Source organism: Panthera pardus, unplaced genomic scaffold, assembly GCF_024362965.1.
Source record: "Panthera pardus isolate Hobbes unplaced genomic scaffold, ASM2436296v1 HiC_scaffold_27, whole genome shotgun sequence".
In the NCBI taxonomy this organism is placed as follows: domain Eukaryota; kingdom Metazoa; phylum Chordata; class Mammalia; order Carnivora; family Felidae; genus Panthera; species Panthera pardus.
In genome coordinates, this window is record NW_026526843.1 from 84,797,050 (window position 1) to 84,809,882 (window position 12,833).

The window sequence follows — 12,833 nt, forward strand, 5'->3', positions numbered from 1 at the left end:
TTAACCCTAGGAACCCAAATCGCTTTTCCTTTGTCCCGTTGTTTTTTTCACAATTTATCACTCCTTGGCTCAAACGGTGCATAAGCACCTGGGTCTAATTGATGAGGGACTGTAAGGCAAGCTGAGGGCCAAGTACAACCCGACATTACTGTGCCTCCTCCCCCCACCAAGGTGGGGGTATGTGTGACATTCCTCAGGCACTCCTGGCTGCCCAAGGACCAAGGAAAGGACAGAAAACAAATGATCCAACTGAGAAGAGTCTCCATCCGTTTACAAACATCTCAGCAAATTATAAGAAAAAAGGCAATCTTATCAATAGCCTAATCTCCAAAAACCGACAGACTCCGTTTCCTGGAGCCCCAACATCACCTCCCCTCCATGGTGATGTAGGAAACAAAGGCAGGAAGAAATGGCAGATAAAATTAAACTTCCTTATAACCTGCAGCCCATTGGCAGATACTTGAGGCGGGCGGAGTAAAACGTTTCTCCAGGAACTGCTCACGGGTCCTGGGCAGAATAAATAATAAACGCACTTATTATTTATTTAATAATAAATTAACTAATTTATTTATTTAATAATAGGTTAATCATTTATTTATTTAATAAACCACCCTTTAAGAAAGGTGATTTAATACAATCTTTAATAAAATATTAAGTCACCTTTTTGCACCACAGACGTCTTCAAGAATTCTTTCTTGGCCGTCGGCTCTGGACCTCACCATCACCCCAAAACCCCATCATAATCACCACTTTGGAGATTTCACTTCTTTTCCACATAGCTTCCCCACCTCTGCCACACACACACATAAGATGAAAAGTACCAATTAAGGGGTGCCTGGGTGGCTCAGTCGGTTAAGCATCTGACTTCAGGTCACGATCTCGTGGTTTGTGGATGTGAGCCCCGCATTGGGCTCTGTGCTGACAGCTCAGAGCCTGGAGCCTGCTTCAGATTCTGTGTTTCCCTCTCTCTCTGCCCCTCCCCTACTCTCTCTCTCTCTCTCAAAATTAAACATTTAAAACAATCAATTAAATGTGTATTTGTTCCTCCTGTTCATCTGTCTTTTGTCATTTAAAGTTATTTTTTAATTTTTTTAATGTTTATTTTTGAGAGAGAGAGACAGAGCATGAGCAGGGGAAGGGCACAGAGAGAGGGAGACCCAGAATCCGAAGCAGGCTCCAGGCTCTGAGCTGTCAGCACAGAGCCCAACACAGGCCTCGAACTCATGAACTGTGAGATCGTGACGTGAGCCGAAGTCAGATGCTTAACCGACTGAGCCACCTGTCTTCTGTCAGTTTAATTCACAGGCTTCAGGTACTGAACCTAAGAGGGTATAGGAAAAGGTTTCTTCTTCCCTACATTGGCGATAACGGTTTTGAAGAAAATAAAAGAAAGTAATGAGATAGGGGATTGAGGAAGGTGACTTTAGATAAGGTAGTTGGGGGAGACTTCTCTGAGAAGGTGACATCTTAGTTGAGACCTGAAAGGTAAAAAGGCACAGACCATAAAAAGACCTCAGGAAACGCGTTCCAGTCATGGGGAATAGTAAATGAAAAATCCCTCGATTAGACATCAGCCCGGAGTACTCAATAGGCAGAGAGAAAAGTCCAGAGTGGTTGGAGTGGACTGAACTAGGGAAAGAGCCTAAGTAGATGAGGTCGGAAATGTTGGCAATTTGCCTGGCGGTGCAGGTTCTTGTAGGTCAGTGGTTCCCAAACTTAACTGAGCATCAGAATCACCTGGAGGACCTGGTCAACTTAATCCAGTTTCTTGGGTCCCCTCCCTAGAGTTTTAGATTCTGGGCATCTGGGGCGGGTCCCACAATTTGCATCTTGGAAGGACCGGAGTTCTTATCCTACTTGGCTACACCTTGAATGAAACCATTGCTGTCACTGAGCCTTAATTTCCTACTTGCCTATTAAGCATCAGAAATCAAAGCTTCACGGGGTGTCGAATGATCTCATCTATGTGCCAGAACAGGGAAAATTGAAAGCCTTTGCGATTGTTAACAAAGATGACATTTCTGGGTTGCAAACAAAGGAAATCCCCAGTCTAGTTGTGGGATGTGCTAAATGGAAGGACACAGAGGAGAGATGAGGCACGGAGAATTGCAGGCAGGCATGAGTTTTTAAAAGTTAAATTTAAGGTAAAGCATATTTGATAAATGGAGAGCCCAACTTGGGCCAAGAGGTTAGATTTTTAGACTGAACTTGAATGCCTTAATCTTGAATGCACTTATTCACAGAACTGTGTGACTTTGATCTTGGAAGAAATAAAACACTCCGTTAAAGGCTCAAAAGACTTTTGTTCGAAGAGACCAGTACGCAACTCTTAAAACCTTTTTGAAGTGGAAATGATTGGAACTCTCCGGTATTTTACCCATCAGGGGAGAGGGTTTGGTGAGGCTCACCCTAGGGGTTGTCTTGCAATGTATCCTTCATGGCTGATAACGGCTGGGAATTTGACCTAAAGGTTTTGGAGCCTAATGTGTGTGTATGGGGAGAGTCAATATGTATTTAATTTTAGATAACACAACTGAGAAAGACTAGAGGTAGAAAAGAGGTTTTGTGTGTGTGTGTGTGTGTGTGTGTGTTCACATGTATGCAGGATATTCCTGTCTCTAGTCTGATAGCAGTCAAATGAAATCTACACTTCCAATGGAGAGACCAACAACCTTCCAGATTATATTTAAGCCATCCTTCTGTGCTTGGGTTTGGTACGAATCTAGTAGTCACCCCTGTGTTTTACGTTTGAACTGGTTGATACGAGAACCTGATAGCACAGAGACTTTTTCTGAACATTTCTAAGGAGAGGGTAGACTCCTATCTAACATGAATAGTGTCTGTGTCATGCTTTGTGGATGTGGGTTCTGTCAGAGTTTCCAGATACATCTAAAGTGGTCTGCTAAATCCTCCTTCATTCATTTTCTCAAGAGAAGGAAGAGGGCGGGGCGCCTGGGTGGCTCAGTCGGTTAAGTGTCAGACTTCAGCCGGGGTCATGATCTCGTGGTTCCTGAGTTCGAGTCCCACGTCGGGCTCTGTGCTGACAGCCCGGAGCCTGGAGTCTTCTTTGGATTCTGTGTCTTCCTCCCTCTCCCCCTCATGCTCTGTCTCTTAAAAAGAAATAAAGGCGAACAATTAAAGGAGAAGGAACTGGGCTGGAGAAGGCTTTATGTGGGTATCCCTTATTGGAATCCAACTCCTGGGAGCCTGTCACACTTTCAGCTCTGATCAATTAACAGGGATTAATGATTGACACCTAGAGTTGGTGAGGTGGAAACCCAGGAGGGAGAAAAAGAGGTGATGTCAGACGTGGAGGGCTGGTGTCAAAGGGCAGACATGGGTCTGGAGCCCTCTCCTTCACCCCAGATGCAGCAGGGTCTACATGATGGTGGGGGAGAGTTTGGGTAAGACTCCCGTTACTTAGACGAGAATCTGGCTCCATTGTCGTGTCCTCTTGATGGAACTTTTAATTTTCATTTTTTTAAAAAAATGTTTATTTTGAGAGAGGGAGAGAATGTGCGTGAGCAGGGGAGGGGCAGAGAGAGAGAGAGGGAGAGAGAGAAGCCCAAGCAGGCTCCACGCTGTCAGTGCAGAGCCTGCTGCAGGGCTCGAACTCAGGCACCGTGGGATCATGACCTGAGCTGAAATCGAGAGTCAGACGCTTAACTGACCGAGCCACCCAGGCGCCCCGATGGGACTTTTTAATGTATAGAATAAATACCTACCCGATGTCATGTTCTCTTGACATTCCTCTGATGTGTCCATCGGCTTAGAGAATGAGGTTTATCCCCTCAGGGGGCTCATTCTCTTCATGCCTTTTCTCATCTTCCTCTCTCAGAGCTCCATCCAACCTGCCTCCGGGAAGATGGTCATGCCAAGATGGAAAATTTGCAGGGCAGGTATTGTGGGGAGACAAAGGAGACAGCACACAAGGAACGTGGTCTGTGGAACCAAACAGAGTTGGGCCAAAAGTTTACCTCGGTGCTTACAAGGTCTGTAACATCAGGAACCCTTGCATTAGTCAGGGTTAGGACAACAGAACAGAAATTGCTCTTGGTATCTCCATCAAAAAGGGTGATAACGCAGAAACTTAGGTGCTTATTATGCCTGTTGGAAGGGCTGGAGGAGCAGAGCTCACGGAACACCACTGCCGGCTCTCAGATCCACCGCTAGCTTCAGAGACTCGGGAAGTTGCTTCAGGTGTCCAGGAAAGGAACCGCGGGAGGTCGCCACCGATGGTCACGGCCGCCGGTAGCATCGGAGAGGGTGATTAGCAGAGAAACCCCTAGAGTCTCATGAAAAAAATCTTACCCGTTGACATAGAGAGGTCTACCAGCTGGCAGACCTTGTCTTCATCTCCCAAATTTTGTGCATATCCGTTTCCTTGGGAGAACCTGAAATGGATCCGGAATGCTGCTGACAAGGAAGTCTGGGGAAAGTGGTTCCCAGACTTGTAACCCCCGAAAAGCGAGAGAGGCATAGAAGGAGGCGCAAAGAAACGGTGCGTGCCAGCACACTCCGTGTCCGGCACAACAAGGCATTAGATCTTTGGGCCTACGTCATCATCCGTAGAGATAGAGATGCCGACGTTCACAACGACAGTGATCACAAAAACATGTACGCAGAGCGATCGATCCAGAGTTCCCAAACCATCTGTCCTTTTTCTGGAAAATCGTGAGTATGATTATAGAAAACCAAAACACTTTTCGAAAGGAAGTCAAACAAGAGAACTTTTGTGCTACTTATGTTCTATGATTAAAAGAAATTTTTTGGGGGCGCCTGGGTGGCTCAGTCGGTTAAGCGTCCGACTTCAGCTCAGGTCACGATCTCACGGTCTGCGAGTTCGAGCCCCGCATCGGGCTCTGGGCTGATGGCTCAGAGCCTGGAGCCTGCTTCCGATTCTGTGTCTCCCTCTCTCTCTGCCCCTCCCCCGTTCATGCTCTGTCTCTCTCTGTCTCAAAAATAAATAAACGTTAAAAAAAAAAATTAAAAAAAAAAAAAGAAATTTTTTTACTTTATTTTTTGAGAGAGAGAGGGAGCGAGAGCAGGGGAGGGACAGAGAGAGAGAGAGAGAGAGAGGTCTCCCAAAACTCAAAAGACCTCCTCCTTTGTTTCATCACTTCTCTCAGATGTCTTGTTGTTTTGTTAAGATGCCGTGTAAGTCCAAATTCGAAACACCTCTTCGAGTTGATCCTTAATCATACTCTTCACTGAGCATTCCTGTGCTTGTGTCCAATGCGCACGTTCATAAGCCCGTTTTTCTCTCTTGTTAACCTGCCTTTTGTCGGACCGATCTGCAGAGCCCCAGTGGGAGACCCTAAGAGGGTAGAGGAAAAAAGTTAAGTTTTTCCTCCTCTACGATAATAAACGCTGATCGCCAAAATTTTGAACGTATCAAAAAAGACAAAGTGCATCGGACAGCCAAGGAGATGATTTTATTCAGGCTAGTCCCCGCTTTTGTTGGTAAATACCATGAGTCGCTTAACAGCTCAGAGGCGATCATAAACCCGAGCGGAGGCAGCAGGGTCTAAGAAATAGTCTTTCCAGCACTCTTGTTGGCACTGTTCCCGAAAAACCAGTTAAACCATTAGCTGAGATGTGCTGGCCAAGGTAAGTTGGTTTAGGATCCTGGAGAACGGGCATTTCAAAAGAGGGTTGCCTGAAGTGAAAATGAGAAACGCTAATATAAAAAACAAACAACAACAACAAAAACAAAAAACAAAAAAACAAAACCCAAAACCAACCTAAATCCTCCCAAATGGGTGGAGGAGAATCTTTGTTGGGGCCTTGGATGTAATTATCAACTGTGAGGGTCATCAACGGTAAAGATGTCAGAGAAATTTTGGGTAACAAATGTATAGCATTTCCTTCCCACTACTGACACCTGGACCCTCTCTGGAGAGAGATTATGTGAATTATGTGAGCATCAGTCAGGCAGCACAGCTCACTGACCTTTTTTTTTCTTCATGTTTATTTATTTTTGAGATAGAGAGACAGAGCGTGAGCAGGGGAGGGGCAGAGAAAGAGAGAGGGAGACACAGAATCCGAAGCAGGCGCCAGGCTCCGGGCTATCCGCACAGAGCCGGACGCGGGGTTCGAACTCACGAACCACGAAATCGTGACCTGAAGTTGGAGGCTTAACCCACTGAGCCACCCAGGCGCCCCTGACTGGACTTCGTTAGTGGTCCAGACGGTGGTCCTGGTCTTTCAAGGTTTACATCAAGTCTTTGGGATTCAGTTTGCAAGGTTTCTTCAGGTCCCAGGGGGAAAGGCTAGTTGCAAAGGGAGCCCCGAGTCTCAACAGTCAGAATCTCTGTGCAGTCAGGTTCTTGGTGATTCTGAGTCAGGCAGGAGGGAGAGAAATTGGATATGTTAGTTTAGAATGTTGTAGCCAGATGGGGCGCCTGGGTGGCTCAGTCGGGTAAGCATCAGGCCTCCGCTCAGGTCATGATCTTGCGGTTGGTGAGCTTGAGCCCCGCATCCGGCTCTATGCTGACAGCTCAGAGCCTGGAGCCTTGCTTCGGATTCTGTGTCTCCCTGTCTCTCTGCTCCTCCCCTGTTGACGCTCTGTCTCTCTCTCCCCAAAATAAATAAAGACATTAAAACAATTAAAAAAAATGTTGTAGCCAGATACTGGAGAAGACGGGAAGAATTGACAATTTAGCAAGAATGGTTAATTTGAGCAAAGTCACAGGATCCATTCCAATTTGCAGGTAGGAACCAACATTGTTTTTTTTTTTCCAGAGGGAGAAGAAGTCAACTAAATCTCTGTCAGACAAGATGCAGTTTGTATTATCTATCAGTTACCTGCAATTTACAAAGAGATGCAAAATGGTTCATTGACGAACAGAATGAGGGTCTGACCGCCTGGAAGGGTGTGCTAGAAACAACACAGAGATCTCCACTGAGACAAAATTTGTCTCTGTAATTGGGAATTATTCATTTATCAATTCTATGAACATTTGTTACATCGTTGAGACCATAATGGATTTCCAGTCGAGTAGTTTGAGTTTTTATGTGCTTTTCCCCCTTCGACTGAAAAGGAATTCTTTAGAAGGCGAAAATGTTCGCTATGTATAGGATAGCACATAACTCTGAAAACAGAATCTATTTTCAACGCCCCAAAAAATTAGCAAGCAAAGTTTAAACATCAATGGGATACAAACTGGGAAATTTAGAGAGGAAGGAAATGATACCACAAAATGCCAAATATTTATGTGTTGGACTCTCACAAGTGACTTTTCACATATTTATTTTTGCACCCCTCCAGCGAGAACGTAGACGTCAGCACTGAGAAACCCTTTACTGATGTGTATGAATGAGTGTGTTTTGATCCTAATTAGAAACAGAGTTTTGTCTGCCTCAGTGAGAGGAGAGGTTGAAGAAACACACAAGTCATTGGGCCTGCTAATTTGTTGTTGTGATTCAGTGCAGGATGGGAAAACTGTGCCCCTTGGGCCAAACCCAACTTTTGCGGGGGGGAACACACACCTTTTTCTCTACCCTCTTAGGTTCTGTGCTTGGAGGCCTGCGAATTAAATTGACAAAAGGCAGATGAGTATAGATGCGTATAGGTACTCAGTAGTTCACAGAAACGTGTGACTCAGCAGGAGGTTAGAATTTGGAGTTTGCATATCATCTCCCTGGGGTCTGGGGAGGAGCAGAGTTGGGAGGTGTGGTAGCATGGCAATGCCGATTTGGATGTGGTGTTACCTTCTCCTCTCCTAGAGAAGAGGAGATTAGACTTGCTCCCGGGAAGAGGGTTTATGATAGTTGGGCTCTTTGGGGAGGCTCTGCTTTTATTTATTTATTTATTTATTAAAAAAAAAATTTTTTTTTAATGTTTATTTGTTTTTGAGAGAGAGAGAGAGAGAGAGAGACAGCGCATGTGCGAGTTGGGGAGGGGCAGAGAGAGAGGGAGACACAGAATCCAAAGCAGGCTCCAGGCTCTGAGCTGTCAGCATAGAGCCCGACGTGGGGCTTGAACCTACGAGCCATGCGACCGTGACCTGAGCCGAAGTCGGGCGCTCAACGGACAGAGCCACCCAGGTGTCCCTGAGAGGCTCTGCTTTTAGCATAGAAGCTAAAACTCCAGTGCCTTCGACTCAAAGTAATTCTGATGCCAAAGCGGCATGTTTTGGGGGTGATATGCTGATCTCTCTCATGGCCCACTGCCTGTTTTTATAAAGTTTTATTGGAATACACCCGGGCCTGTTTATTTATACATCACCTATGGCTGCTTCTGCCATGAGAGTGACAGAGATCTTATGGTCCACAGAGCCTAAAACATTTACTCCCTGGCTCTTTTCAGAAGACGTTACTGATCTTTGAGTTAATTATATATAGTGTATAAATATATAGAATCCACATTTTGTCCCTGAAGGTAAAAAATCTCCCACAGATAAAAACACTGTATTTGTGTGGCCTGGCTATTGTTAATAAACATCAGTTTGATACATGATTTTTTTTGTTGTTAAGCTTCTAACTCTGTGCCAGGCCCCGTGCTTGGAGCACACCGTTTCCTTCTACCCTTCAGGATCTTTTCGAGCAGGGGGAACCAGAGACAGGAGCCCTTGCAATCTGAGGCAGCCAATGGAAGTGTTAGAACAGAAAAGAGCCAAACAAGAGAAAAGCAGCCATAGTCAAGGGACAGACTCTGTGAGGATCACCAGGGAGCGATCGTGGAGGAGGAATGATTTAAACGACGCATGGAAGGCGCTGAGAGTCCACAGACAGGTAAGGATGGGAGGAGAGAACATTCCACACAGGGAGAACACCATTCACTCACTCGTGCGTTTAACAGCTCTTGATCTGCAGCAGGCGAGGTTTCGGTCTGCACAGAACTTACAAGTGGTAAATGTTTTGAAGCAAAAAATGCTCTGGGTGGAAAATGCCGGGTGTTTTAAGGAACAGTTGCATGAGCTTCTGCGGCTACAGAGGAGGATGCCTGGGGATGCAGTATCGGGAAACCATCTTGTCTGGAAAAAGAGATGTTTCTGAGGATTTAGGCTAGAGAGAGAAGTTACTGCTATTCAAAAGACTAGAAGCAGGGAAGGGGAAGTCGAGGTGTGGGTTATAGTAGGTTACTTCCCGGGCCGCCTGGGTGGCTCAGTCGGTTATGCGTCCGACTCTTGATCTTGGCTCGGGTCACGATCTTGTGCTTCGTGGGTTTGAGCCCCACATCAGGCTCTGCGCTGACAGTGTGGAGCCTGCTTGGGATTCTCTCTGTCTCTGTCTCTCTCTCTCTCCCCCCCTCCTCTCTGTTCCTCCCCCACTCACTCTCTGTCTCTCTCCCTCAAAACAATAAATAAATAAACATTTACAAAAATAAAATAGATTACGTCGCTGCTTCCCACTGCCAAAGGACAATCCAGAACTTTACAGGGCCAAGATGTGAGCTTCCTCTGGATAAGTCCACTAAACGTAGTGTTTAAATGATTCAAACCAGCTATTCCTCGCTCTGGTTTTGAGACTTCCCGGCGTGAAGAAATAATTCTAAGCACTGTCATGATATCTTTAAGAGTTTTGAAACCTATATTTTTCTGTTCTAATTTAAAGCAAAAATATCAGCTATACGATACTTTTTTTAAAAAAAAAAGTTTGTTTATTTTGAGAGAGAGAGAGAGTGCGTGTAAGCAGGGGAGGGGCAGAGAGCAAGGGAGAGAGAGAATCCCAAGCAGGTTCTGTGCTGTCAGGGAAGAGCCTGACTCGGGGCTTGATCCCGCGAACTGTGAGCTCATGACCTGAGCTGAAATCAACAGTCAGACGCTTAACCGACTGAGCCACCCAGGAGCCCCCAGCTATACAACACTTTTTGGAAATGGGATATATTAGCAAATACAAATAACGTGGCACTCAGTCTTTAAGACATGGCAAATTAGTGTCGGATTGACTGTAAGTTTTGCTTTTCATACTGAGAGCTTGGCTGTCTCTAGACTAGAGAAAGGCTCTGTGATTTTTCTAATGACGTTTCCATGAGTTAATCATGCCAATGTCCTTTGAAGGCCCGGGAAAGAGGCTTTGGAAGCCCTGAGAGTGAACAGTCAGTCCCCGACCCGGGGAGGCAGAGTTTTGTCACTTTCTCCTTGTGTCAGCCTCTATACCCCTAGTTTGGGTTTTGGGGCGCCTGGTGGCTCAGTCGTTTAAGCGGCCGACTTCGGCTCAGGTCATGATCTCACAGTTTCTGAGTTCGAGCCCCGTGTCGGGCTCTGTGCTGACAGCTCAGGGCCTGGAGCCCTCTCTGGAGTCTGTGTCTCCCTCTCTCTCTTTGCCCCTCCCCCACTCTCTCTCTCAAGAAAGAATAAACATTAAAAAAAAATTAAAAAAAAAGTTTGAGTTTTTACTTCCCAGCAGGGTTCTGGTCCCATGTTTCCAAGTCATTCTTAATTTAAGCTCAAGTTTCCAGAAGGTGAATTTGAGGTTAGTGTCAGGATGAGATATCTAATGCCTGATGCTTTATGGAAGTTGGTGGTAAATATATATGTCTTCCCTATGGATATTTAAACAGTTTGAATATGGTCATCTCTTTCCATTCTTACTTTCTACCTTGGAAGTTTGGAGTTAGCCTTCTAAGAGTGTTTATATCACCAGGTCACATACAAAAGCCATGCTTTCTACTTTGCATGAGAACATTGGGTTATTATTCAGGATTCTCCAGAGAAATAGAACCAATGGATAGATAGATAGATAGATAGATAGATAGATAGATATAAGAGATTTATTTATTTTTAAATGTTTATTAGAGAGAGAGAGAGAGAGACAGAGCAGGGGAGGGACAGAGAGAGGGTGGGGACAGAAGATCCAAAGCAGGTTCTGCGCTGACAGCTGTGAGCCTGAGGCGGGGCTCGAACCCACGATCTGCGAGATCATGACCTGAGTTGAAGATGGCCACACAACCGACTGAGCCACCCAGGCGCCCCTAAAAGAGACTTATTCTAGAAATTGGCTCACGTGGTTACAGAAGCTGAGAAGTCCCATCATCTGCCACCTGCCAGCTGGAGAACCAGGAAATCTGGTGGTATAATTCTGTCTGAGTCCAAAGATCTAAGAAGTAGGAGCAACGGTCGTCCAAGGGCAGGAGAAGATAGAAAGAGAGTGAACTTGGCCCCCGTCCCCCTTTTTGTTCTCTTCAGGCCCTCGGTGGATGGATGATGCCCTTGTGCTGGGGGGAGGGGGCGGTGATCAAATGTTAACCTCTTCTAGAAACACTCACAAGCCACGCTTTGCCAACTATCTGGGCCTCCCTTAGCCCACGCAGGTTGACTTCTCGCATGAACCATCACAACTGACCGACCACCCGAAGGACTTCGCACTTTCAGTTGTGTGTTTCGTGAGGGGGGATTCCCTTGAACTAAGTGGTGAAGAGTCCACCAGCACAAGCAAAGTGGAGGTAAAATACAAGCCAGAAAATCAAAAGAAGAAAAAAAAAAGCCTGTCGAATGCTGGAATTAAGTCTTCAATTAAAATTGGTCATCTTGGGGCGCCTGGGTGGCTCAGTTAAGCCTCCGACTCTTGATCTCGGTTCATGTCATGATCACAAGGTTCGTGAAATCGAGCCCTGCATCGGCCTCCATGCTGACAGCGCAGAGCCTGCTTGGGCTTCTCTCCCTCCCTCTCCCTCTGGCCCTCCTCCTCCACTCATGTGTGCGTGCACTCTCTCTCTCTCCCTCTCTCAACAGGAGGAAACTTCAAAAAATTTTAGAAAGTAAACTAAATAAAAAAAAAATAATAACATCGATCATCCTTCCAGCACTGAAGACATCATTGACATGAGCACTTGAGCGTCAAAGCAACGTTGTTGCCTGTGTATTTTCCCCGTCACGTAACCGGGGGACTGGTAACTTCTGCCATTCTGGGGCGCGTTGGCCTGTTGGAGTAAAAGATGAGAAGAGCTGTGTCCAGGGCAAGACCTAGAAGGGTTTTTGTGTCTCGTGACCACTTTGAATTCAAAGCACAGTGTGTCTGAGGATGATTGTCAACTTTCCTCCCTGCCCATCTCTTATTTCTGCACTATTTTGCACTTGCCCTTCATTAGGAGTTCTCGGCACAATTAGGGACAGAGAGTGATTCTGTTCATTGTCACTTGTATTAATTAAGGCATGTTCAGCTTTTATAGAGTTCTCATAACTGAATTTTAAGACCAGCATTAGTGGGTCTATTGTAGCAATTGTATGTATTAATTTTCTCTTCCAGTTTGATTTTATTTGCATTTTTTTCTCTCCCTTATGAGTATTCTTTGAGGGTGACATCTCTACCAAAAGCTCTTTTTCTTCCCGGGTACCTTTGTGTGAATTAATTAAACCTGTGTTTAACTCAACAAAACACTCCAGCCCCTTTGTTTAACCGTTGGAAAATAGCTATTCTCTTTCTCGGCGAGAGAGAATTCTTTTCTCATCTCTTTGATTTAATATCAAACTTTCTGATTAATTTCTTTGTTATTATGTGAGGGGCTCGTTAATGACCCACAAAAGGTTATTCATGGGAGGGAAAAAAAACCTGACTTCATTAAAGATGCCTTAATTGGAGGAAAATGTGATATCTCCCCCACATACTTGGACATACTTGTTTATGTTCCCTGAGACCTAGTTTTCTTCTTTCGTTTTTATTTTTTTTAAGTTTATTTATTTATTTTGAGAGAGAGACAGAGAGAGTGAGTGGGGGAGGGGAAGAGAGAGAGAGAGAGAGAGAGAGAGAGAGAGAGAGAGACAGGGAGAGAGAGAATCCCAAGCAGGCTCCGCACTGTCAGCACAGAGCCTGATGCGGGGCTTGAACTCACAAACGGCGAGATCATGACCTGAACTGATGTCAAGAGTTGGATGCTTGACCAACGGAGC